We start from the raw sequence: 23,358 nt of genomic DNA, 5'->3' as shown, positions 1-23,358 counted from the left end.
GTGCATTGAAGAAGGAAATTCTGCTAGATGAATACCAGCATTTCTAATTTCCTGCTAGTATCAGCATCCTTCAGCTAAGTGTCTTAAAAATAAGTGCATCTGATATCCTCAGAAACAGCGCCATCTCCCCTTATGTTCCCCTCTTGACTCAAACCTTCTAGATGTCTTTGCTCCACGTAACCCGATGTTGTCCTTAAACTCTGATCTTTCTTTCTCCTGCCAAACAATATCTCTAAATCTGCCATTCATCGCCTTCACCCTATTGCTCATTAATGTCCCACCCAGATTCCACCTACTATTTCTTCAGCCAGATTTTGATCTGACTGTTGCAACTCCCTCCTCTGTGCTTCCCTGGACTTCATCAAGTGTACAATGCTGTCTGCCATCTCAGACACACAAAGAAGCCTGATACTCAGACAACTCCACTAGCTCCCCATTGATAGCAGGATCCAGTTCAAAGCCCTCCATGGCATGTCTCAAGCCTATCTTATGGGCGATGCCTCTTTTCGCTCCCCTCTTTGCTCCTCTACTTACCTAGACTCAGACTCTTCTCTGTTCCTGCATGTAATCATGACGCTCTTACTGGGACATTTTTCTCTGCAATTTCTGCCTCATTAGCTCTCTCCTGCCCAGTCTCATCTAAAAACATGTATTTTCTCCTTTGCCTCTACTTCTTAAGTTTGCTCTCCCTATGGTATTATTTAACTCTACAGTTATGTTTTATCCTAGCTTCTGTAAACCCTTGCAAACTCTGACTGCCTGAAGGCTGGCTAAATTGACAGGATGCATGTTGTGAATACGTGTATCTAAGGGAACCTGCACATGCACCAGACCTGTCACGTTACTCTTCTGCCTTCCACCCTACTCTCCGAAAAACAATCTGGGAGTCCCCCCTGAAACCTCAGTGTAACCCTCTCATGCTCAGGCAGAGGAAACCGATGAAGCCGCAGACTGGTGCCACCACTGTCCAGGAGAAGCCACTTGTTTCAATTTAAGGAATAATAGTTTAATAGTAAATTATGAATCATGTGACCCTCTCAGTCACTAGACAGGCTCCTGCACCATGTGCAAGTATAGTGAAAACGTCCCTTTGTTTCTTATTTGTCCCTCAGTCACTTTGCAGCTTGTATTCCTTTCATAATATTCTTGGGCATATTTTCTAAAGTCATTGGAAGTATGTAAAAGCTTGTTCAGAACTGCTTCATCAATGGCATATTTGGAAAGTGGCCATGAAGACTAGTTCTTCTATCCACAGCTAAGTATTTCTCTATTTTTCTTTCCTTGAGAATTTCTGTGCTGAATATTATTAAAATGCAGATTCTGTTGGGTTCTTTAGAGAAATAAATGGCATTTTTTAGTTTTGCATATTATATCATAAACAGTCTCTTCCATCTTGTACTCAAAACTCAAGGAGTTTGATCCGAACTGGATCAGTGCCCATCCCCAGAGATCACTCTCAACAAATTCTCATGGCAAATAGAACATAACATTCCTAATAGGAAAATTATTCTACTTTAATAAACATAGATTAAAAATAAAATCATGCTTGAACATTCCATTTTGCATAAAGTCTTCAGAATTTGACCACTAACGGTTCCATTCTGACCCCCACCTCTGGAGTCCTTGGGATTCTCTAGGTATTCACTGTCAAAGGTATCATTCACACTTAAGTCTCAAAGTATGATTCAGTGTGAAGTCTTCATTATTAAAGATCAACATATTAAGAGTCTAACAGTTTTCTGTTTTAAAATCTGCAGGCTTTACCCAGTTTCCCTTCCTTGCCCCAGAAGAGAGCATCACTGGGGTTATAGGTGGAACCTTTAAAACAATGCAAAATTAAAACAATGCAAATAAGACCTCTTTTATCCTTTCAGAAAGGGAGCATGATGAGACAAAGCCAAAGTCTGCCTTTCCTGCAAAGGGCTCACAGACCTCAGAGTAAGAGGAGCCAGTGCAGTTCTGCTGTACAGGGAGGGAGCAGGTTTCAGGGGGTCTTCACTCTCTGCACATACCATGGAGTTCTGCTTGAGGACAACTGAGGTAGGGGTGGTCTGGGCCAGGGGAGAGGATCCATTAACCACATACCCCTATAATGATCCTGAGGAGCTAATTGCTCCAAGATATCACTGAAGCCAAAAGGTTGGTAGGATTTAAAATAGGATCAGACACTTATATGGATAGTGAGAACATCCAGTTACAATAAAGTGATAGTGGCCCCCCATTCAGGATACTGGACTAGAAGGACCATGCTGATCCACCAAGATCTGATATGGCAGATTCCTATAAGGATAGCCTTCAAATAGGTCACAGATGTTTGTACATTCCTTCTTTTGATGATTATCAATACAACACTGACCACTTCTCCTCTATTAGCTTTTTTTCCTGATTATTTATGAAAGTTAAATACAGTGGGCCTGACAGGCTATTAGAGAGTTCAAGGACAAGTGGTCTCTGAGTTCTCAAAGAATTTAACAATTTCTTCAGAGAGAGAAGTTCATTAACGATAACTACGCTACTATTCATCAGTGATCTTCATGCTTATTTCTAAAGGCTACACCTTGGGAACTGCTGTGTCACTGTGCAGCCTGCAGTCAGGCTAATCCTTGTAGCTTGTATATCAGAATCAATTAGGTGTTTTTTGCTCTCTCTTTAGGTGAAGAATAAAAGGTTCACCACATGTAGTAATACTTTCTGGCTGAAAAAACAAAGGTCAAATAATGGCTTCTCTCTGGTTAGAACAATAGCAAATTTATCTTATGTCAAAATATGCTCACAAAAGCCCAACACAGATCTGCGTGACAGTTTAGTTTATCATTTTCTAGTGTTGCGCACCAGAGTTAATTTTAATCATAAAGCTCAGAAAGTGAGAAATATAGAAGTATACTAACGTTTTGATTAATCTGGGGGACCAGCCTAACACTGCTTAGAGATTTCAGGCTAAGTCCTGCCCCACAAAAAAGAATCCCCACAGGGGATTGGGAATCAGCAGTGTTGGGTAAGGTGCCACCTATGACTAGCACCTGGCTGGCTCATTGTGGTCCAACAAAATGCATGTGAAGGGGACTGTATTACCGCTCCTGTCTGCTGGAGAAGCGTGCATTCCCTTAATGTCACAAGTTAGCGATTGCTGCTCATGGCGGCATATGCATTAGTTGGCTGGGAGCAGCAAGGGCACCTCTTTCTGCAGACCATGCCCAGGTCAAAATGTGAACTGGTTCACCTCCTAGTACGTACTCTTGAGCAATACAGAGAGTTACTATGCAGGTCCTTGAATAGAAACAGGAAGAGGCTCCCCATGCTGTCTTTCTCATCTCTCCATGTACACCTTAGTAGAGGGCATGATCTGGCTCACAATTTGGCTTTTAAATTAAGATCTGCAGTCTGCTAGAATCTTTCCCTACGTCACTTCTGACTTGGAATAAATTGTGTTTAAGACTTGGTAATCTGGGAGTTTTGTCCCACTCTGAGAATTTCCTAATTTGAAATTGTTTCCTTCTGTTTCCTGACTAGATAAGATTTACAAATGTTGGCCTTTGGTAGATGTGTTAAATGGCACCAAAATGTTAAAAGCGGCTTCCCAGAACTGCTTAAGTGTCAAAAAAAGGATTTTCAGTATATTCTGTTGTATTCTATTCAGGTTCTTGCACCGCACCCATTACCTTGCTCTCTGAGCACCCAACGGTGACATTTCCCTTGCATACACAAATTCAAACACGCACGCTTCAGGATCAGACAATGCTTACAAGTTCAGTTTTCAACCCCTGCAAACCAAGACTTGGCCTTGGATAGCAGAGTCAAACAGATTTTTATGTAGATCATCTTAATATCAGAATATCAGGGTTGGAAGGGACCTCAGGAGGTCTTCTAGTCCAACTCCCTGCTCAAAGCAAGACCAATCCCAACTAAATCATCCCAGTCAGGGCTTTGTCAAGCCTGACCTTAAAAACCTTTAAGGAAGGATATTCCAGTCTCCTCCCTAGGTAACCCATTCCAGTTTTGCTTTACCACCCTCCTAGTGAAAAAGTTTTTTCCTAATATCCAACCTAAACCTCCCCCACAGCAACTTGAGACCATTACTCCTTGTTCTGTCATCTGCTACCACTGAGAACACTCTAGATCCATCCTCTTTGGAACCCCCTTTCAGGTAGTTGCAAGCAGCTATCAAATCCCCCCTCAGTCTTCTCTTCTGCAGACTAAACAATCCTCAGCCTCTCCTCATAAGTCATGTATTCCAGTCCCCTAATCAATTTTGTTGCCCTCCGCTGGACTCTTTCCAATTTTTCCACATCCTTCTTGTAGTGTGGGGCCCCAAACTGGACACAGTACTCCAGATGAGGCCTCACCAATGTTGAATAGAGGGGAACGATCACGTCCCTCGATCTGCTGGCCATGCTCCTACTTATACAGCCCAAAATACCGTTGTCCTTCTTGGCAACAAGGTTACACTGTTGACTCATAGCCAGCTTCTTGTCCACTGTGACCGCTAGGTCCTTTTCTGCAGAACTGCTGCCTACCCACGCGGTCCCTAGTCTGTAGCAGTGCATAGGATTCTTCTGTCCTAAGTGCAGGACTCTGCACTTGTCCTTGTTGAACCTCATCAGGTTTCTTTTGGTCCAATCCTCTAATTTGTCTAGATCCCTCTGTATCCTATCCCTACCCTCCAGCGTATCTACCTCTCCACCCAGTTTAGTGTCATCTGAAAACTTGCTCAAGGTGCAAGCCATGCCATCCTCCAGATCATTAATGAAGATATTGAACAAAACCAGCCCCAGAACTGACCCTTGGTGCACTCCGCTTGATACCAGCTGCCAGCTAGACAGGGAGCCATTGATCACTACCCATTGAGCCCAAAGATCTAGCCAGCTTTCTATCCACCTTATAGTCCATTCATCCAGCGCATACTTCTTTAACTTGCTGGCAAGAATACTGTAGGAGACGGTATCAAAAGCTTTGCTAAAGTCAAGGAATAACACGTCCACTGCTTTCCCCTCATCCACAGAGCCAGTTGTCTTGTCATAGAAGGCAATTAGATTAGTCAGGCATGACTTGCCCTGGGTGAATCCATGCTGACTGTTCCTGATCACTTTCCTCTCCTCTAAGTGCTTCAGAATTGATTCCTTGAGGACCTGCTCCATGATTTTTCCAGGGACTGAGGTGAAGCTGACTGGCCTGTAGTTCCCCGAATCCTCCTTCTTCCCTTTTTTAAAGATGGGCACTGCATTAGCCTTTTTCCAGTCTTCCGGGACCTCCCCCCGATGACCATGAGTTTTCAAAGATAATGGCCAATGGCTCTGCAATCACATCCGCCAGCTCCTTTAGCAACCTTGGATGTAGCACATCTGGCTCCATGGACTTTTGCTCGTCCAGCTTTTCTAAATAGTCCCGAACAACTTCTTTCTCCACAGAGGGCTGGTCACCTTCTCCCCATGCTGTGCTGCCCAGTGCAGTAATATGGGAGCTGACCTTGTTCCTGAAGACAGAGGCAAAAAAAGCATTGAGTACATTTAGCTTTTTCCACATCCTCTGTCACTAGGTTGCCTCCCCCCTTCAGTAAAGGACCCACACTTTCCATGGCCGCCGCCTTCTTGCTCACATACCTGTAGAAACCCTTCTTGTTACTCTTCACATCCCTTGCTAGCTGCAACTCTGAGTGTGATTTGGCCTTCCTGATTTCACTCCTGTATGCCTGAGCAATATTTTTATACTCCTCCCTGGTCGTTTGTCCAGGGAGGAGTATATCTTACTGCTATCTAACTGAACATCACTGCTGCACAGGAAATACACTCATTGGGGCTTGTTAGCTATGTAAGTTTCTGAAAGGCATTTGTGATGTGAAGAACAGTCCTCTGAACTCGGAGTTTATACATTGAGTAACAGCACCATCTAATAGGGATGAATGAAGAATTTCAGGAAAACTAAGCTTTCAGGGGACTGTTCCTCAAAATGCAAACCCAACACTTGTACACTGATCCACTTTTCTGAATCTTTGGAAGATAGGGCTTACCCACCTCTGGGTGAGGGTTTGCAGCTCCCCATTCTGGAATAGCAGAACTCAGAAATGCTGCTTCAAACCCCTTTAAACTTTTCAGCACTCTAGAGCTGGTATATCCAAGAGAATTTTAAAATTCTTGGTCTTATGTAACACCTCATCCTTGTCTCTCCTTGGTGCTAAAATAAATGCAAGATGAGCTCCAGGATTATGTTAACCCAGACATCTTTAATTGTTTAAAATAAAACAAAAGCCTGCCTGTATATTTTTGGACGCTTTCTAGATAACACTCTTGGAATCAGGCTTCCACTCAGCTGCTTCTGCTCTGAAAGGCCCTGTGATCCCTCTCCCCAGAGAGAACTGAATACCCAGTCTCATTCCTCTCACACATCCGTATGACTAGATATCCCCATTCCCATCTATTCTGCTAGCCCGAAAACAGAAATACCCCAAGCTTGATACCTTTACGTTCACTCACTCAGCTGTCCCTGGGTAGGTCAGAACCAAGTGTGCTGTGCACAGTACAGCCACCTTCTTTTTGACGGAATCAGAGACAGTAACTTCTGTATTTGAATGCTTTATTCATATTAATAAAGAGTTTGATTGAAACAATTTAATGTCTGGTTTCAGAGTAACAGCCGTGTTAGTCTGTATTCGCAAAAAGAAAAGGAGTACTTGTGGCACCTTAGAGACTAACCAATTTATTTGAGCATGAGCTTTCGTGAGCTACAACTCACTTCATCGGATGCATACCGTGGATACTGCAGCAGACTTTAATGTCTGTTTAAATAAAATAAAAAATAAGCCAAGTGTTTATATCCATATATGAATATTGCATACTTCTGCTTCATACCTATTATCAAAACGAGCATTTGACATGTTTGCAAAGATACAGTAAGGGAATTGCTAAAAACACAGAAGGAAGCAGAAATAAATCTTACTCTCTTTAGAGTAATATCACTGGAACATTAACTACTCCTGTGCTTCCCAATGGGCTCTTTTCTACTTGCAGAATTTATTACAGGAAGAAAATGTCCTGTAAACAGCCAGTTTTAGTTTCTTATTTCTTATTCCAGGGTGTTGACAGATACTGTGGTTTTCTGAAGCTGATATTATTCTGGCAAATAAATGACAGTGTTCTTACAGAGCAATGTTAACATCTTCACATAAGTGTTCTTTTTAGCACAGGGATATTTGGGTGTGAGTGCAGGAGTTTCATTAGAAGCGGAACATCTATTTTTAATTCATTCCAAATGTCTTTATTGATTCCATAAACTCGACATAAGCATAACAAACTGTGTACAAGTTAGAAAAAAATACTTTTATAAAAAAAATTTTAAACATCTAAGACACTAGACTACCTCCTAACCCATAGAAATGACAAAATAAATTCAACCTTTGTATGCCTCTGTCACAGTTTCAAGGTAATTACACCTGTTTTCCTCCCTCTGTAGTCCACTCCAGGAGTTCCAAGTAAGGTCTCAGATCTCCATCTGTCACCTGTCTCTTGGCAGGGACACTTGTCCCCCTCACTTTCTACTGGGGTAAAATGGAGGGCAGGGGGGAGTTAAGGCTGCACAGCTCCCTGCCTTACGCTGTGATATCCCCAGCAAGCCAGTCTGCCTAAAGGCCAGCACTTGCGCTTTGCTTTCTGTCCATGGGCTATGAACACAGTATTGCCAGCAGTTACAAGTCACCACACAGCTCCTTCTAAGCAAGCACACTTATTCTTTAAGGTAAAAGCATTACAGAGAAAACATAATAAAAACAATAAACAGATTTAAACACACACTAAACATACCAGGAACCACCCATCAGTCTTATGGAGCCCAAGTAGACCAAAGTCTTTCCATCCCTTCTGCAAGGTTGGGCCTCCCTTGGACAGAAGGTCCTGTCTGTTTTGTTGGATTAGAATGAAGGCCCCAAATCTATTTATGACAAAAGACCTTTCTTTGTCTGTTGATCTCTTGGGGGGGGGGGGGGGGAACAGTTTGAACCAGTATATGCAAGCCTTCCCAGGTGCAGTTACCTCTCTGGAGGTACTTATAACCTATGTGATTCACCTTAATTACACTCCCCTTACCCCCACAGTTTTGGTTCCCGGAGGAGTTGTGGTAACTTTCCCGCTGGAGTTGTATACAATCCCTAGCCCAACATAGTGCATAAACTTAATACAATATGGTCCCTAAAGATATTGCATGGGATTGTCATATCTGTCAGACTTCAATGAGGTTGTACCCATTGGCAGTAGGGCTGTATTCAGTAGCCTTTCAATTATCACAAACCAGTGTGAGATCTGGAAGGTCCCCCTGAAGTCCAGTGTATAATGATCAGCTGTCCTCTATTGAATCATTGTTCCTTAGCCAAATAAGAAATGTAACCCTGATGGGGTGGCTGACCTCTCCAAAATGTGCTTTGATAAATCCCATGCTTTATCATGAATCATGACTAAGGTCCTTTGTCTCCAATTTGGCTGTGCAATGTGCTGTCTCACCACACCAGCTATTTGTCTTGGCTGGTTTGTGATGAATTCAAAGATTTAAATAATTCCAGGGCCCATGAATCAGAAACTATTCATCCAACTCCCTTTTTATAATATCCTGTTTTCTAGTGCCCAGAGCTACAGAACATTCAATGAAGACAGGAACAGTCTCCCCAAACAGAGATTCCGTAGAACAGAAAATACCCATCATGCTAGTAGCAGTCCTACTTAAATAGCTTCTATCCAAGGCAAAAGCCGTACCAGAAGTGATGCCTACCTGCACAGCAGCTACAGTGTGCTAAAGTACTCTATGAGAAATCAGACTGAACGTATCCCTAGTTTAATGGATACAGTACATAATTAGCTACATACATCATATGCAGCTGCCACAGTTGTATATCCCTTGCCCATGGACTCTGAAAAATACATTCTTTGCCCTGTAGGATTGTTTACATTGCCAGCTGGATGTCTGCAAGGCAATAGCTCTTACTGCTGTAGTGCCCTCTGGCATTAGATCCCCACTTCTTTGGCCCCACAAGAGCCTGTCTCTGTCATTATCACTAAGACTATGTGTACATTGTAATTAAACACCCGTGGCTGGCCCATGTCACCTGATTTGGGCTCACAGGCATTTGGCTATTGGGTTGTTTCATTGTGGCTAGAAGTTTTTGGCCTCAGGGTGGAGATCTGGATTCGCACAGCCCGGTCTCCAGCCCAAGTCTGAACATCTAAGCCTCAATTCCACAGCCCTGTAGCCCAAGCCCCGGAAGTCTGAGTCAGCTGACATGGGCCAGCCAAGGGGTGTTTAATTACAGCGTAGGATATAGCCTTACCGGTGATCTAGCAACTTAGGGTAAGGGATAGCAACTAGGTCCCAGGCAAGGATGAACCCTGCTTGCTTTAAAGGACTAGCCAGCCTGTGATAATATATCAGAACTACCTTCTTCTTTGTCCTGTAAAACAGAGGTCTTTTGGGGTTGGAATAGAGTTAATCAGTATGAGAATGCTCTCTCTTTCATGTCCCTGGTTGTTGGAAGGGATTTGTTCCAAAGCGGACAGCCAGGTTAAGAATTTGTCACTTTCAAGATACCTTGTGCTATGATACAAAAATATATGTTCAGTAACACACAATCTGTCCAGGGTGCACACCCTAATGTAATGTAATGTTTTCTTTGAGGCAGCAGCATTCTGAGGAAAAACAGTCTCAAAAATATAACACTAAGGCCCGTTGCCTCAAAGATATTTAGTTGCCTAACATCCACTGAAATCAACAGGAATTGGGTGCCTAAATATATTGAGGATCTGGGCCTTAGATACTGCAATGGGCATTATAGAAAAACCTAAGATAGACAGATAATAAATCTAAAAACTGGTATTGCAGTGCTTTGACTCTCATAGAAATACAGAGAGGCTGCAGAACATATTTATGTGGACTTTTCAGCCCTTGATTATTACACCAGGTCTAATAATAAATAACATTTTTGTATTGCTCTCCCTTTCTGGTTTGTGGGGTATTATTTCACTTGTTAACTCAGTTCCCCTATTGGTGCAACTGGATTTCTTTACAAGGGGTCTAACTTAATTTGAATGGAGTACATAGAATTGCAGATCACAGTGCTAGTAAACTTGAGAGCTGCATATTACATTAAACAGCCCCAGGGGATTTCTGCCACACTTTGGCTTCAAATAAAAGAAATTCTGACTTAGTTTACACCAACACAAGTAGGGTTTCCCCTATATTTATAGGAATGTAAGTAGTTCCCAATTATGGAATCTGACTGTGTTGATTCACTACCCAGTACAGAGTATTATTCTTGTTTCTTTCTTCTAATAATTTAACAAACCCATTAGTTTCCTGATCCAATAAACTTTTGAACAATGCTAAGTACAAATTACCTTCTGTTCACTTGTATCCATGTGTTCGAGGAGAATTCCAGCAGTTAATTGCCCACTTCAGGAAAATAAGTCATGTCCAGTAAACCTGTATGTAATATAGCTTCAATGTGTGATCCAAATATGTATCATGTGATGTGACAGTGAAATAATAGTATACGTTGTGGTGGCCACATAAGCTAAAATATAGTACATGGGGAAATCCATACCTATGGGTACTCAGCTTTTTCCTATTATGTTTAAAAAAATTGGCAGTGGGTTTACCATATCATGATATTTATTCTAGTATCATATTGTTATGGCAAGGGTAACCAGATCAAGCTATTAAACACGGTCTTTGGGGTTCTTTTTCTTAGCATGCAAGCAAGTGTTCAGTCTTGAGAAGACACACCTCTCCAATGAGGGAGAAGGGTCCCTGAGCTCGGGCTCCAGCCCACGCCCAAATGTCTACACCACATTTTTACAGCCCTGCAGCCTGGGCACTGTGGTCCTGAGTCAGCTGACATAGGCCAGCTGCAGATGTTTGTTTGAAGTGTAGATAAAAGCAAAGAGTCTGAGGCTCTGAGCAGTCTCAGTGCAGAGCTTCATTCCCTGTGTCCTGGAGCCCAGGAATCTTTGTGGAGACAGTGAGGCAGAGAAGCTGGCCAGCACCATCCTTCACATTTAAAGAGCAGCGGCAGCAAATAGGCCTGGTAAGAAGAGGGGTTTCTGCTGGATGGCAAGGGGAAGGCCTGAGGAGCTCCATGGCCCAGGTGGTGGGGTAAGCTTTGCACATATCTGCAGCCTGGGAGCGCTCTGTTGCATGGTGAAGGGGGCCTTTTGCCAGGTTGGGGCTCTGCTGCTGCCTCATGCAGAAGCCTTTCTGACTGGTGGTAAGTGTCTTTTCGTTCGCTGGAGAGGTCTTGGGGGGAGGGGAGGACGGTTCTGCTGTTTGGCAGGGGCCTTTGGCCAGTTGAGTATTGCCCAATGAAGGGGCCTTTTGGCCAGTGATGGCCAGAGTTCTTCTTCGAGTGCTTGCTCCTGTCGCTTCCAATTATGTGTGTGCTCGCTGCACGCACAGTCGCCGGAAGGTTTTTCCCATAGCATCACCCATCAGGTTGGCTGTGGACACCCCTGGAGTCACGCCTTCATGGCGCCACGTATAGGGCCCTGCTGGCCCGCAGCCTGTCCAGTTCCTTGTTACCGCCAGTATTGGTCATTGGAGCGTTTGAGCTCTTGTCTTCACGAGCGATCCTCTAGCTTAGTATCTTTGTAAATAGTTAAAAGATAATTTGTTAAAAGATAATTTAAGGTAATAGTTAAAAGATAATTGTTTGTAGTTAGGTATCTGAACTTGGGGTACTGCAGGATGTTTCTCCCTCCCCCCATTTCCCCATCCCTCTCCCGGGCCCAGGGCATGCCTTGGACCCAGGGGTTTAAACTGTGTGGGGTTTGCCAAAAGCCCTTGCCCGAGGGCAACCCACTCATGGCTTGTCTAAAGTGTCTGGGGGAGTCCTATCAAATGGACAGGTGCAAGATATGTAGGAGTTTTTGCCCCTGGACGAAGAAAGAGAAGGATCGCAGGTTAAAGCTGCTCTTAATGGCAGCAGCCCTGCACCCTCAGTCCAAGACAAGCCCCACGGACATGGCACTGGGCTCCTCGGCATCGGTGCACACAGTGCACCAGCTTCGATCCAGAAGGTGCCGAGGAAGGACTCAGGTCAGAGACCCTCGGCACTGACGCTCTTTGGCACCAAAGACCACAGCGCAGGAGCAATTATGGCACCAATCACAGTCTCCTGTGCCAAGGAAGAAGCACAGGAAGACAGACGGGGGCGCTTCCCCTCCCAAGCAGCGGAACGGGAGCTGCCCAAGGGAGAGCATCCTGTGCAGGACCACAACTCCTCCTCTGCTCAACAGCCAGCACCGTCAACTCCAGGCCCATGGGAGGGGCCGTTGAGTCCGGTGGCACCGGAGGAGACCCAGGTAGAGGATTTAGACCTTCTTCCTTTCACACCTGAGATTTATGAAGTAGCTATGGCACGAGATTGCTTGTGGCATTCACGGAGGTGCTGACCACCGTGGAACACCACTTTTGGGCTCGGGGAAACAAGCACTGAGTGGTGGGATCACATTGTGATGCACGTCTGAGATGACGAGCAGTGGCTGCAGAACTTTTGCATGGGGAAAGCCACATTCTTCTTTGATTCCTGTCCCTGTGAGTGCTCCACTTTAGGTGTTCGTGCGCCCCTGCACTGTAATCAGAGACTTTTGGTAGCAGTGCCCGGTTGGGTCGCACATGCATGGTCCCTGCCTTGCGCTGCTGCAGGCAGTTAACCAACGCTGTGCAACGAACCCCCACTAAGTTCCTTCTCTAACACCCTTGGCTACGAGTCTGAGCAATCAGCAGTGCCTCACTATTTTGCAGTTAATTAGTTACAGTCAGTTACTTAGTTTCCTTGTTAGCAGTTACTTAGCTTGTTTCCCTTTTCTTTTCTCCTTGGTTTAAAAACAAACAAACAAAAAACCTCACGTCCAGGGACTTCAGAAAAACAGCCGTTTTGAGGGCAAAAACCCCTTCCCCTCAACAGGAATGCCCAGATTCCTGGGTTTTCAGTGCCTTGCCTCCAGGCTCACAGTGCCTGTCCCTGACAGCCATGATCGGTGTGTTTGCTGCCTGGGTGAAGCAGGCATGCCACAAAGTGTTGCACTGCCTCAGGCTCATGGCCAGAACAACACAGAGCGGAGAGGTCTCTCGGACCTGCGTCAGGGCATGAGGCTCGGGAACCCCCCCACCCATCACTTCGCCAACCGCGGCTTCGGACAGGGGTCCTTTCTCCAACCCCACATAGGAGTGCCCTGCCGGGCGTCACTCGAGGAAGCATTTTTGCCTCACCCGCTGTCCCAGGACTCAGGCTGTGTCCTGCATCCGCAGAAACTCCATCTCAGAGCATGGCTTCTCCATGGCTCATGGAACCTGAGCTAACCTGTTCAGAGGAGGTACAAAATATACTGTTACACAGTTGAACAGAAATGAACTGTCACCCACACACCCTGAAGGGGAGACGACTTAAGGCCTGGTGCCAACTATAACGGATGACTTCCATCCCAGGGACATTACCCTCTATACTGCATTACCTATTAGAACTCAAACAGTCAGACCTATCCATGAGCTCAATAAAAGTCCATCTACCTGCCATCACAACATTCCACCCCAAGGTGGATTGGCATCCTGTCTTTACCCATCTACTGACCCAGTGTTTCCTCAGAGGACTCAATAATGCCTACCCTGAACTATGTGAACCTACTATACCATGGGACCTGAACCTGGTCCTTCAGATCGTCACCTCTTCCCTGTTTGAACCCATGACGACACAAACACTGCTACACCATTCTATGAAAGTAGCATTTCTTGTGGCAATGACATCTGTCAGACGTGTGGGAGAACTGTGGGCTTTCATGGCGGAACCCCCATACATGGTCGTCTTTGAGGATAAAGCCTCCCTCAGACCACACCCCTAAACCCCACACAGATAGAACACATTACACACTTCATAATCTTGATGTTTGGAGGGCATTGGCTTCGTACATAGACAGGACTAAACCATCTGTAAACAAAGACTTTGCAAGTAGATCCATAATTGCACAAAACTCTGTCATCAGTGCGACTGCCATTCCCTCATGGGGATTCGCTCACATCCCACTAGAGCCTTATCAGTCTCCACAGCTTCCCTGCACAATGTACCTATCACGGACATTCATAGAGTTCTACCTGGGCCTCAGCCCATACCTTTAGACAGCACTATGCCTTAGAGCAACAGGCAACATCTGATACTTCCTTCGGATGCTCTGTACTATCAGAGGTCACAACTTCAACTCCAAAGCCCCTCCTTCCATTGGAGGGCACTGCTCTGAAGTCACCTAAAGTGGAGCACCCACCATGGACAGCACTCGAAGAAGAAAAGGTTATTCACCTTGTACAGTAGCTGAGGTTCTTCAAGATGTGTGTCCCTGTGGGTGCTCCACTACCCTCCCTCCTCCACTCTACTTCAGAGTTTCCTTATTAGTCTCTGCAGTAGATAAGAAACTGAGTGGGAGCTGGTTGCACAGTGTCAATTAACTGCCTGCAACAGCATGAGGTAGGGACCACGCATGTGTGACCCAACCGGGCACTGCTACCAAAAGTCTCTGACTACGAGTGCAGGGGTGAACGAACACCTAAAGTGGAGCACCCACAGGGGGACACATCTCGAAGAACTTCAGTTACTGCACAAGGTGAGTAACCTTCTCTTCATGGGACTGTGTGATGAAATCTCCCCAGCCCTGCGGCACAAGGACACAAGAATGAGAGCTGCCCTGCTGTTGGAGACGCGTGTGGTGGTTGCAGTGTGGAAGCTGACTACTCCAGACTGCTACCGATCGGTCGCTAACCAGTTCGGAGTGGGAAAGTCTACTGTTGGAGTCGTGTTGACGGAAGTGTGCAGGGCCATTAATCTCATCTGGCTCCGAAAGACTGTGACTCTGGGCAATGTGCGTGACATTGTGGATGGCTTTGCACAAATGGGCTTCCCTAACTGCGGAGGGGCAATAGATGGCACGCACATTCCAATTCTGGCACCAGACCACCTAGCCATAGAGTACATTAATCGCAAGGGGTATTTCTCAGTGGTTCTCCAGGCACTGGTTCTCCAGATCACTGTGGGCATTTCACAGACGTTAACGCAGTCTGGTCCAGAAAGGTGCATGATGCATGCATCTTTCAGAACACTGGCCTGTTCAAGAAGCTGCAAGCAGGAACTTTCTTCCCGGACCAGAAGATCATCTTAGGGGACGTTGAGATGCCCGTTGTGATCCTGGGAGACCCTGCCTACCCCTTAATGCCATGGCTTATGAAGCCGTACACAGGGCAACTTGACAGCAGCAAGGAGTGGTTCAACAACAGGCTGAGCAAGTGCAGAATGACTGAGTGTGCATTTGGCCACTTAAAAGCCCGCTGGTGATGCCTGTATGGGAAGCTGGACATGGCCAATGACAATATTCCTATGCTTATAGCCATGTGCTGTACGCTCCATAATATTTGTGAAGGGAAGGGTGAAAGCTTCACTCAGGGCTGGACCAGAGAGGCTCAGCACCTGGAGGCTGAGTTTGAACAGCCAGAAACCAGGGCTATTAGAGGGCACAACGCGGGGCCATGAGGATCAGGGATGCCTTGAGGCAGCAATTTGAAGCTGAAAGCCACTAATATTTGTTGCTATGCTCAGGATTGCAGTGCTTGTGTCAAGGTTCCTCCCCCACTCTGAACTCTAGGGTACAGATGTGGGGACCTGCATGAAAAACCTCCTAAGCTTATCGTTACTAGCTTAGGTCAAAACTTCCCCAAGGTACAAAATATTCCACCCGTCGTCCTTGGATTGGCCGCTACCACCACCAAACTAATACTGGTTACTGGGGAAGAACTGTTTGGACGCGTCTTTCACCCCAAAATACTTCCCAAAACCTTGCACCCCACTTCCTGGACAAGGTTTGGTAAAAAGCCTCACCAATTTGCCTAGGTGACTACAGACCCAGACCCTTGGATCTTAAGAACAATGAACAATCCTCCCAACACTTGCACCCCCCCTTTCCTGGGAAATGTTGGATAAAAAGCCTCACCAATTTGCATAGGTGACCACAGACCCAAACCCTTGGATCTGAGAACAATGAAAAAGCATTCAGTTTCTTACAAGAAGACTTTTAATAAAAATAGAAGTAAATAGAAATAAAGAAATCCCCCCTGTAAAATCAGGATGGTAGATATCTTACAGGGTAATTAGATTCAAAAACATAGAGAACTCCTCTAGGCAAAACCTTAAGTTACAAAAAAGATACACAGACAGAAATAGTTATTCTATTCAGCACAATTCTTTTCTCAGCCATTTAAAGAAATCATAATCTAACACATACCTAGCTAGATTACTTACTAAAAGTTCTAAGACTCCATTCCTGGTCTATCCCCGGCAGAAACCAGCATATAGACAGACACACAGACCCTTTGTTTCTCTCCCTCCTCCCAGCTTTTGAAAGTATCTTGTCTCCTCATTGGTCATTTTGGTCAGGTGCCAGCGAGGTTACCTTTAGCTTCTTAACCCTTTACAGGTGAGAGGAGCTTTCCCCTGGCCAGGAGGGCTTTCAAAGGGGTTTACCCTTCCCTTTATATTTATGACAGCTTGTAATGCTAGGAGGTGATTGGTGTGCATGATGCAAGAAGTGGCCTTAACATAATTGTATGTTGCTTTGCAGTGCTCTTTTTGCTTTCACTTAATAGAATAAAGATTGCTTTCAAACAAACACAACTCTTTTATTCAAAGACAACAATCTGAGGAGAGAGTCGAATGAAAAAATTCATCAGCAGGGAGGGAGATGGGGGAAGGGAAGGTCTACAGAGGAGGAGGGGTCCTGGAACGGCTACAGATTGTGTATGTCCAGGGATCATACCCAACCTTCTCCTTTGGAGTACAGTGTAGCGGATGGTGTACTTCAGCAGGGCCAAACTGCAGAGGGATGGGTGTTGAGTGCAGTGGGAGTCCACAGTGCTGGACTGTGAGGAGGGAGGAGTGGAATGTTTCAGGTAGAGCGTGGAGCCAGGAGGTTAACAGCGTGTTGGCGGTGTGTGGGGGGTGGGGTGGAGGTGGGGGCAATGGGAAAGAGTTTTGCGACAGCGGCTGCAAGGGAGGGCGGGCGTGGAGCTTCTCGGTTTGAAGAGCTAATATCACGTGGAGCAGGTCCACTTGGTGCTCCATAACGTTTAAGGGCCGCTCTGTGGCTTCTTTCTGGTGTGCTGAGTTCTCCTTTCGGTCCCTCTTCTCGACATCCTGCCACTTCTTCAATTCCTGTTTCTCGGTGGTGCGGGGAGCATCATCACCTCACAGAGAAAGTCCTCCTTCGTTCTTCGTGGCCACTTTCTAATTCTGGGCAGCCGTTCTGCTGCCGATAACAAAGAGGAGGCTGGGCTCCCAAGGTCATCTTTGTGAAGTTTAAATGCAACATTTTACAGAAGCAGTATTGTTTGCAACACAGACAAAACTCATTCAGTGCTTTAAAACACAGCCGGTACTCACACCTGTCACTAACTGGCTGACTCTAGGCAAGCACATATGAGCCACAAGACCCCCAAAATGGTGAGTAGCCACAGAGGCAGGGTAAATCACTCTTCCTGGACCCTGCTGTACACTGGGCATGTGGCTCTTGAGGAGAGCCAGCACTGTGGGGCCACTGATGACCTACCCTCCCTACACAATTTTCTCTAAAGACCAGTTTACGATGCGACCCCACCCCAAATTCCTCCCCAAGGTGGTGTCTAGCTTCCACCTTAACCAGCCAATACACTAACCTGCATTTTCTATCCCAAACCTCATCAGACTCCACAGGAAGCAGCATTACATTTCCCAAGTAGTAGATTATTTTAGGGATAGTTTTCATGGTAGAGGAATACATACGGATTTAACTGGGGGCTTTATAAGTGATCTAATGCTGAAATAAAAGCTGAGGCATTTAGTCACTACAGAAACCATTGATTGTCAGGGTATTCCAATGCTAGGAACACTGTATTTCTGCCACTGTGCTTCTTCTTCAAGTGCTGTCCCTGTGTTTCTTCTTCACTGTGTTTCGTCTTCAAGTGCTGTCCCTGTGGGTGCTCCACTCCAGGTGACGGTGCGCCCTGGCACCATTGATCGGAGATCTTCGGTAGCAGTGCCTGGTTGGGATGCACGCACTCAGCTGCTGTCTCGCGGCATCGTTAGGGTCTGCCTGAGCACAGCATCCCACACCCCCCTCAGTTCCTTCTCAGCCATCCTCAGGGCAGTGCTGAATCTCTTCCCTGGTCACTGAAGGAAATAAGTACAAAACCACAGAAATAGTGAGATAGAAATATCCCAGTTATTTCCCTTTCCTTAGAATAGTTACCTAGTTTAAAAAAAACAAAACTTTTTTCCTCACGTTCATCTCCCGTTGAGACACCCTCCCCAGACATTCCTAGTTCAAGAGTGCCAGGGTCCCCAGGATTTCAGAAATGTGACTCCTGCTAGTAGCCTCTGCTGTGGTCTGACGGACACTCACGCTGTGTGAAGTGCCTCGGCGAGACACACGTCCCTGCTAAGTGTATTCATTGTACCAGCCTGAAAACCAGGGCTCGTTACGACAGGGACTTGTGGCTAAAAATACTCCTGATGGAGAAACCTCTAGAGCCGCTTATGGAGACAGGCAATAGTGAACCCTCTCCCTCATGCTCCCCAGCTGGGTCGGAACCGGTCGGGAGCATGGCTTCACCCTCTCAAGCGAAGAGGCAGGAAGTCCTGATGTCTCCACACAGACTTTCAAAAGGGTAAAGGGTCTCCTGCGAGATCTTTACCCTCGATGCCGACAGCACCAAAGGCAGGCGCCTCCGACCACCCCAACACCTCAGCCACGGCTCATATGCGGAGCCGCAAAAGCAGGGACCTGACTCCCTGCAGTGGGAAGCTCTCCTCGTCACCGGTCCCCTTGGCACTGAGGACAGACAATGAGTTCTATCCCTGTGCCGACATGAACGTTGGCACCGAGCCTGCCCATCATTCCAGCAGCAGGCGCGCACCCCTTGCAGGGTGCCCATAAACAGCCTGCAGCACCTGCGAAAGCAAAGCAAAAGTCAATGCAAGCTTCTGCTCACACTTTGCGCTCCACTGGATCACAGCCCATGGGGCAGCAGCAATTTTTACATCAAGATGACATCTCAGTGGCCCCTGAGCCTGACTGTCTGTCTGCTCCTTGACACACAGCGCTCACTGTTTGACCAGCCGCTCTCGCCACCTGACCTGGCTACCCTCATTAACAGCAAAACCGTCATGCAGCAGCAGGCAGAGTTCTCCCCACCTGCTTCTCCGCCTTCACCAGAACCATATATATCTCAATGCACGGTGCCTCACAAGCACCAGCCTCAGTTTACCTACTTTGTTCTCCCGTGGGGTGGACCTCACTTCTCTTACCCCATGCCTTGGCATCCGTGGTACCCTTGGTCGGCTCCTGCTGCCACTCTCCCTTGTGACTCTTCCACCAAACCGCAAGCTTGTTCTGTGTCTCTGTCTCCAGCTCCATCTACATCTAGAGCTCCTGAACCACCCCGCTGAAGCTATGAACCATTCCCTAATTCACCGACTCCTAACTCTCCATCAGCTCCAGATGGAGCCCTCATGCCTTCACCTCCACAGAATGTGGACCACTTTAAGCAATTCCAAGAACTTTTCAAGAGGGTGGCACTCAGCCAGGACATTCCTTTAGAGGAGGTCCAGGAGACACAACACTGACTCCTCAAAATCCTCCAACCCTCTGTACCCTCAAAGATTGCGCTACCTATAAACGAAGCACTCCTAGAACCAGCTGACACCCTCTGGCAGACCCCTGCGTCCATCCCACCAACATGCAAAAAGGCTGAACGTAAATATTATGTTCCCGCTAAGGATGTAGATTTCTTATTTTCCCATCCACAACCAAATTCTCTAGTAGTGGATGCAGCGACACACAGGACAAAACAGCCACAATACTGGCCCACCCCGCAGGACAAGGACCTCAAACGGCTTGACCTCCTGGGCCGCAAGGTTTATACCTCCTCTACTTTGCAATTCAGAATTGCAAATTCCTCTGCCCTACTTGCAAGCTATGACTTCAACTACAACTAGCTCTTTGATTTACCTCCCTTATCCCAGAGCACAGGAGAGCAGACTTTAAGTCAGTCCTTGTCGAGGGTCAATTGGTATCCATGACGGTGCTACAAGCATCCCTGGACATGACAGACACAGCAGCAGCCCTCACTGCTGTGACTGTGGTGGTTATGTGCAGGTCTTCCTGGCTGTCTGCATCTGGTATCCCCAAAGATCTGCAAACTAAAGTGGAGGACCTCCCCTTTGATAAAGATAAGCTATTTTCTAAAAAAAAAAACCCGATGAAGTCTTTCTCACTATGAAAGACTCTAGAGCAACCCTGTGCACACTAGGGATATACCTGCCCCTCCCCAGGAGACAACGGTATCAACCTTATCAGAGGTCCCGCGTACAACAATATCACCGACCCCAGCCCAGGCCGTATGGTATAGGGAAGAGTCACACTAGAACTCCTAGGCGCAGACAAAACCATGCGCAACCAGGTACCTCCCACCCATTGGGAAACAAACAGCAATTTTGAAGTGTTGGTCGGGGGTTTGCGTGACCACCTCTTGACTCTGCCGTCTGTTTGGCCACTGCCTCCAGGTTTTCCACCATGCCTGGCAACAGGTCACACAGGACTGTTGGGTCCTGGGAATAGTTGAGTCAGGTTACTCCATCCCTTTCATATTCTACCCGCCCTTCCTTCCCCATCCCTCGTCAGGGACCCCTTTCACGAGCACCTACTTTGCGTAGAAGTGGTTCATCTTCTACAGCTAGATGTAGTGGAACCTGTGCCAATGCAACATCGGGAAAAGTTATTCCCACTACCTTCTGATCCAAAAGAAAGGCGGGTGATGGAGACCTGTACTAGACCTACGCCGACTGAACAAATTTGTACGTGTACAGAAATTCAAGATGGTCACATAGGGCACAATAATACCTGCGCTGGAACAAGGAGACTGGTTCACAGCCCTTAACCTACAAGACGCCTCTCTTCACATATCCATTCATCCAGCACACAGACGCTTCCTGCGCTTCACACTCAGACATGACCACTTTCAATACAGAGTACTCCCATTTGGAGACTCCACAGCACCAAGAGTATTCTCCAAGACCCCAGTATTCCAAGTATTCTCCAGCGCGGGTATTATTATTCTCCAAGGCCCTAGCCATAGTCGTGGCCCACCTCCGCAAACACGGGATTATACTTTTCCTCTGCCTATATGGCTCCCTTATCAAAGACTGCTCATACGACAAGACATTAGAAGCGACCCGTTTTGCCATCTCCCTCTTCCACAGTCTAGGTCTGCAAATAAACTTCCAAAAATCCACCCTGACACCCACACAGCAGATTGAGTTCATCGGAGCTCACCTGGACTCAATTCGACTGAGAGCCTCGCTTCCCTCCCCCCTGCCCCCCCACTTCTTGTTAACTGCTGGAAATGGCCCACCTTGATTATCACTACAAAATTTTTTCTTCTCCCCCACCCCCCACCCCGCATTCTCCTGCTGGTAATAGCTCATCTTAAGTGATCACTCTCCTTACAGTGTGCATGATAAACACCCATTTTTTCATGTTCTGTGTGTATATAAATCTCCTCACTGTATTTTCCACTGAATGCATCCGATGAAGTGAGCCATAGCTCACGAAAGCTTATGCTCAAATAAATTGGTTAGTCTCTAAGGTGCCACAAGTACTCCTTTTCTTCTTCCCACACAACAGATTCCTTGCTATTACACATCTCATATACCCGCTCTCTGTTCGCCCTAGGATACAGGCAAAAACCTACCTACAGCTTCTCAGCCACATGGCAGCCACCACCTTCGTGATCAAATATGCCAGGCTTCACATGAGATGTCTTCAGGGCTGGCTCAACTCCAACTGCAGACACAGCTTCTACATGACGCTAACTCCTCCAGTGAATGTATTGGCCTCCCTACATTGATGAACAAAACCAGAGAACCTATGCAGGGGCGTTCCCTTCCATCAACACTCCCCAATGCTGCTGCTCACCATGGACGCTTCCCTGCTCAGTTGGGGAGCGCATCTGGGGGAACGCACAGCACAGGGCCTCTGGTCCCTGTCAGAGACCCATCTGCACATAAATCTCCTAGAGCTCAGAGCAGTCAGATATTCCTGCATTCACTTTCTCCCCATTATGAAGAACAAATCCATTTGGATCCTGATGGACAATATAGTATGTGTGTTTTACATCAACAGGCAGGGGGAAGCACAATCCCACTAACTAGGCACAGAAGCCTGTCCGGTTATGGACTTGGTGCATACAACATCACATAGAACTCATTGCTTCCTACCTTCCCGGGTGTCACAACACTACTGCCAACATATTCAGCAGACACTTCTCCAAGGAACACGAATGGGAACTGCATCCCACGATACTATGACAGCTCTTCTCCCACTGGGGCACCCCATCGATAGACCTCTTTGCCACAATCCAGAACCGCAAATGTCATCTATTTCGCTCCAGAGCGGGACTCGGGACCGCAACCGTAGGAGATGCATTCCTCATCCTGTGGCACAACTCCCTCATGTACACTTTTCCACCGATTCCACTGATACACAGGGTTCTATGCAAGAGCGGAGAGGAAGAGGCCAGGGTCATACTTATGGCCCCGGCTTGTGTCCCTGTGAGTGCTCCACTACCCACCCTCCTTCCCTCTACTTTTGAGTACTACTCTGACCTCTCTACAGTAGAGAAGGAACTGAGGGGGGTGCAGGACACGTGTGCTCAGGCAGGCCCTGACGATGCCGCGAGACAGCAGCTGAGTGCGTGCGTCCCAACCAGGCACTGCTACCGAAGATCTCCAATCAACGGTGCCTGGACATACCGTCACCTGGAGTGGAGCACCCACAGGTACACACATCTCGAAGAACCTCAGTTACTGTAAGGTGAGTAACCTTCTCTTTTCTTTCTTTTTTAGGGCTTGAAATGTCTTTTTACTAATTTATTGGACTTCCTGTTGGTGACAACATAAGAACAGCCATGCTGGGTCAGACCAAAGGTCCATCTAGCCCAGTATCCTGTCTTCCGACAGTGGCCAATGCCAGGTGCTTCAGAGGGAATGAACAAAACAGGTAATCATCAAGTGATCCATCCCCTGTTGCCCATTCCCAGCTTGTGGCAAACAGAGGCTAGGGACACCATCCCTGCCCATCCTGGCTAATAGCCATTGATGGACCTGTCCACGATGAACTTTACTCGTTCTGTTTTTGAACCTGGTTATATTTTTGGCTTTCACAACAACAACTGGTAAAGAGTTCCACTGGTTGGCTGTGCGTTGTGTGAAGTAATATTTCCTTTTGTTTGTTTTAAAGCTGCTGCCTATTATTTCATAGTTCT

This window comes from Caretta caretta, chromosome 21, assembly GCF_965140235.1.
Source record: "Caretta caretta isolate rCarCar2 chromosome 21, rCarCar1.hap1, whole genome shotgun sequence".
NCBI classification, from domain to species: domain Eukaryota; kingdom Metazoa; phylum Chordata; order Testudines; family Cheloniidae; genus Caretta; species Caretta caretta.
The sequence above is the reverse complement of the archived record's forward strand: the minus strand, read 5'-3'. Positions refer to the sequence as shown.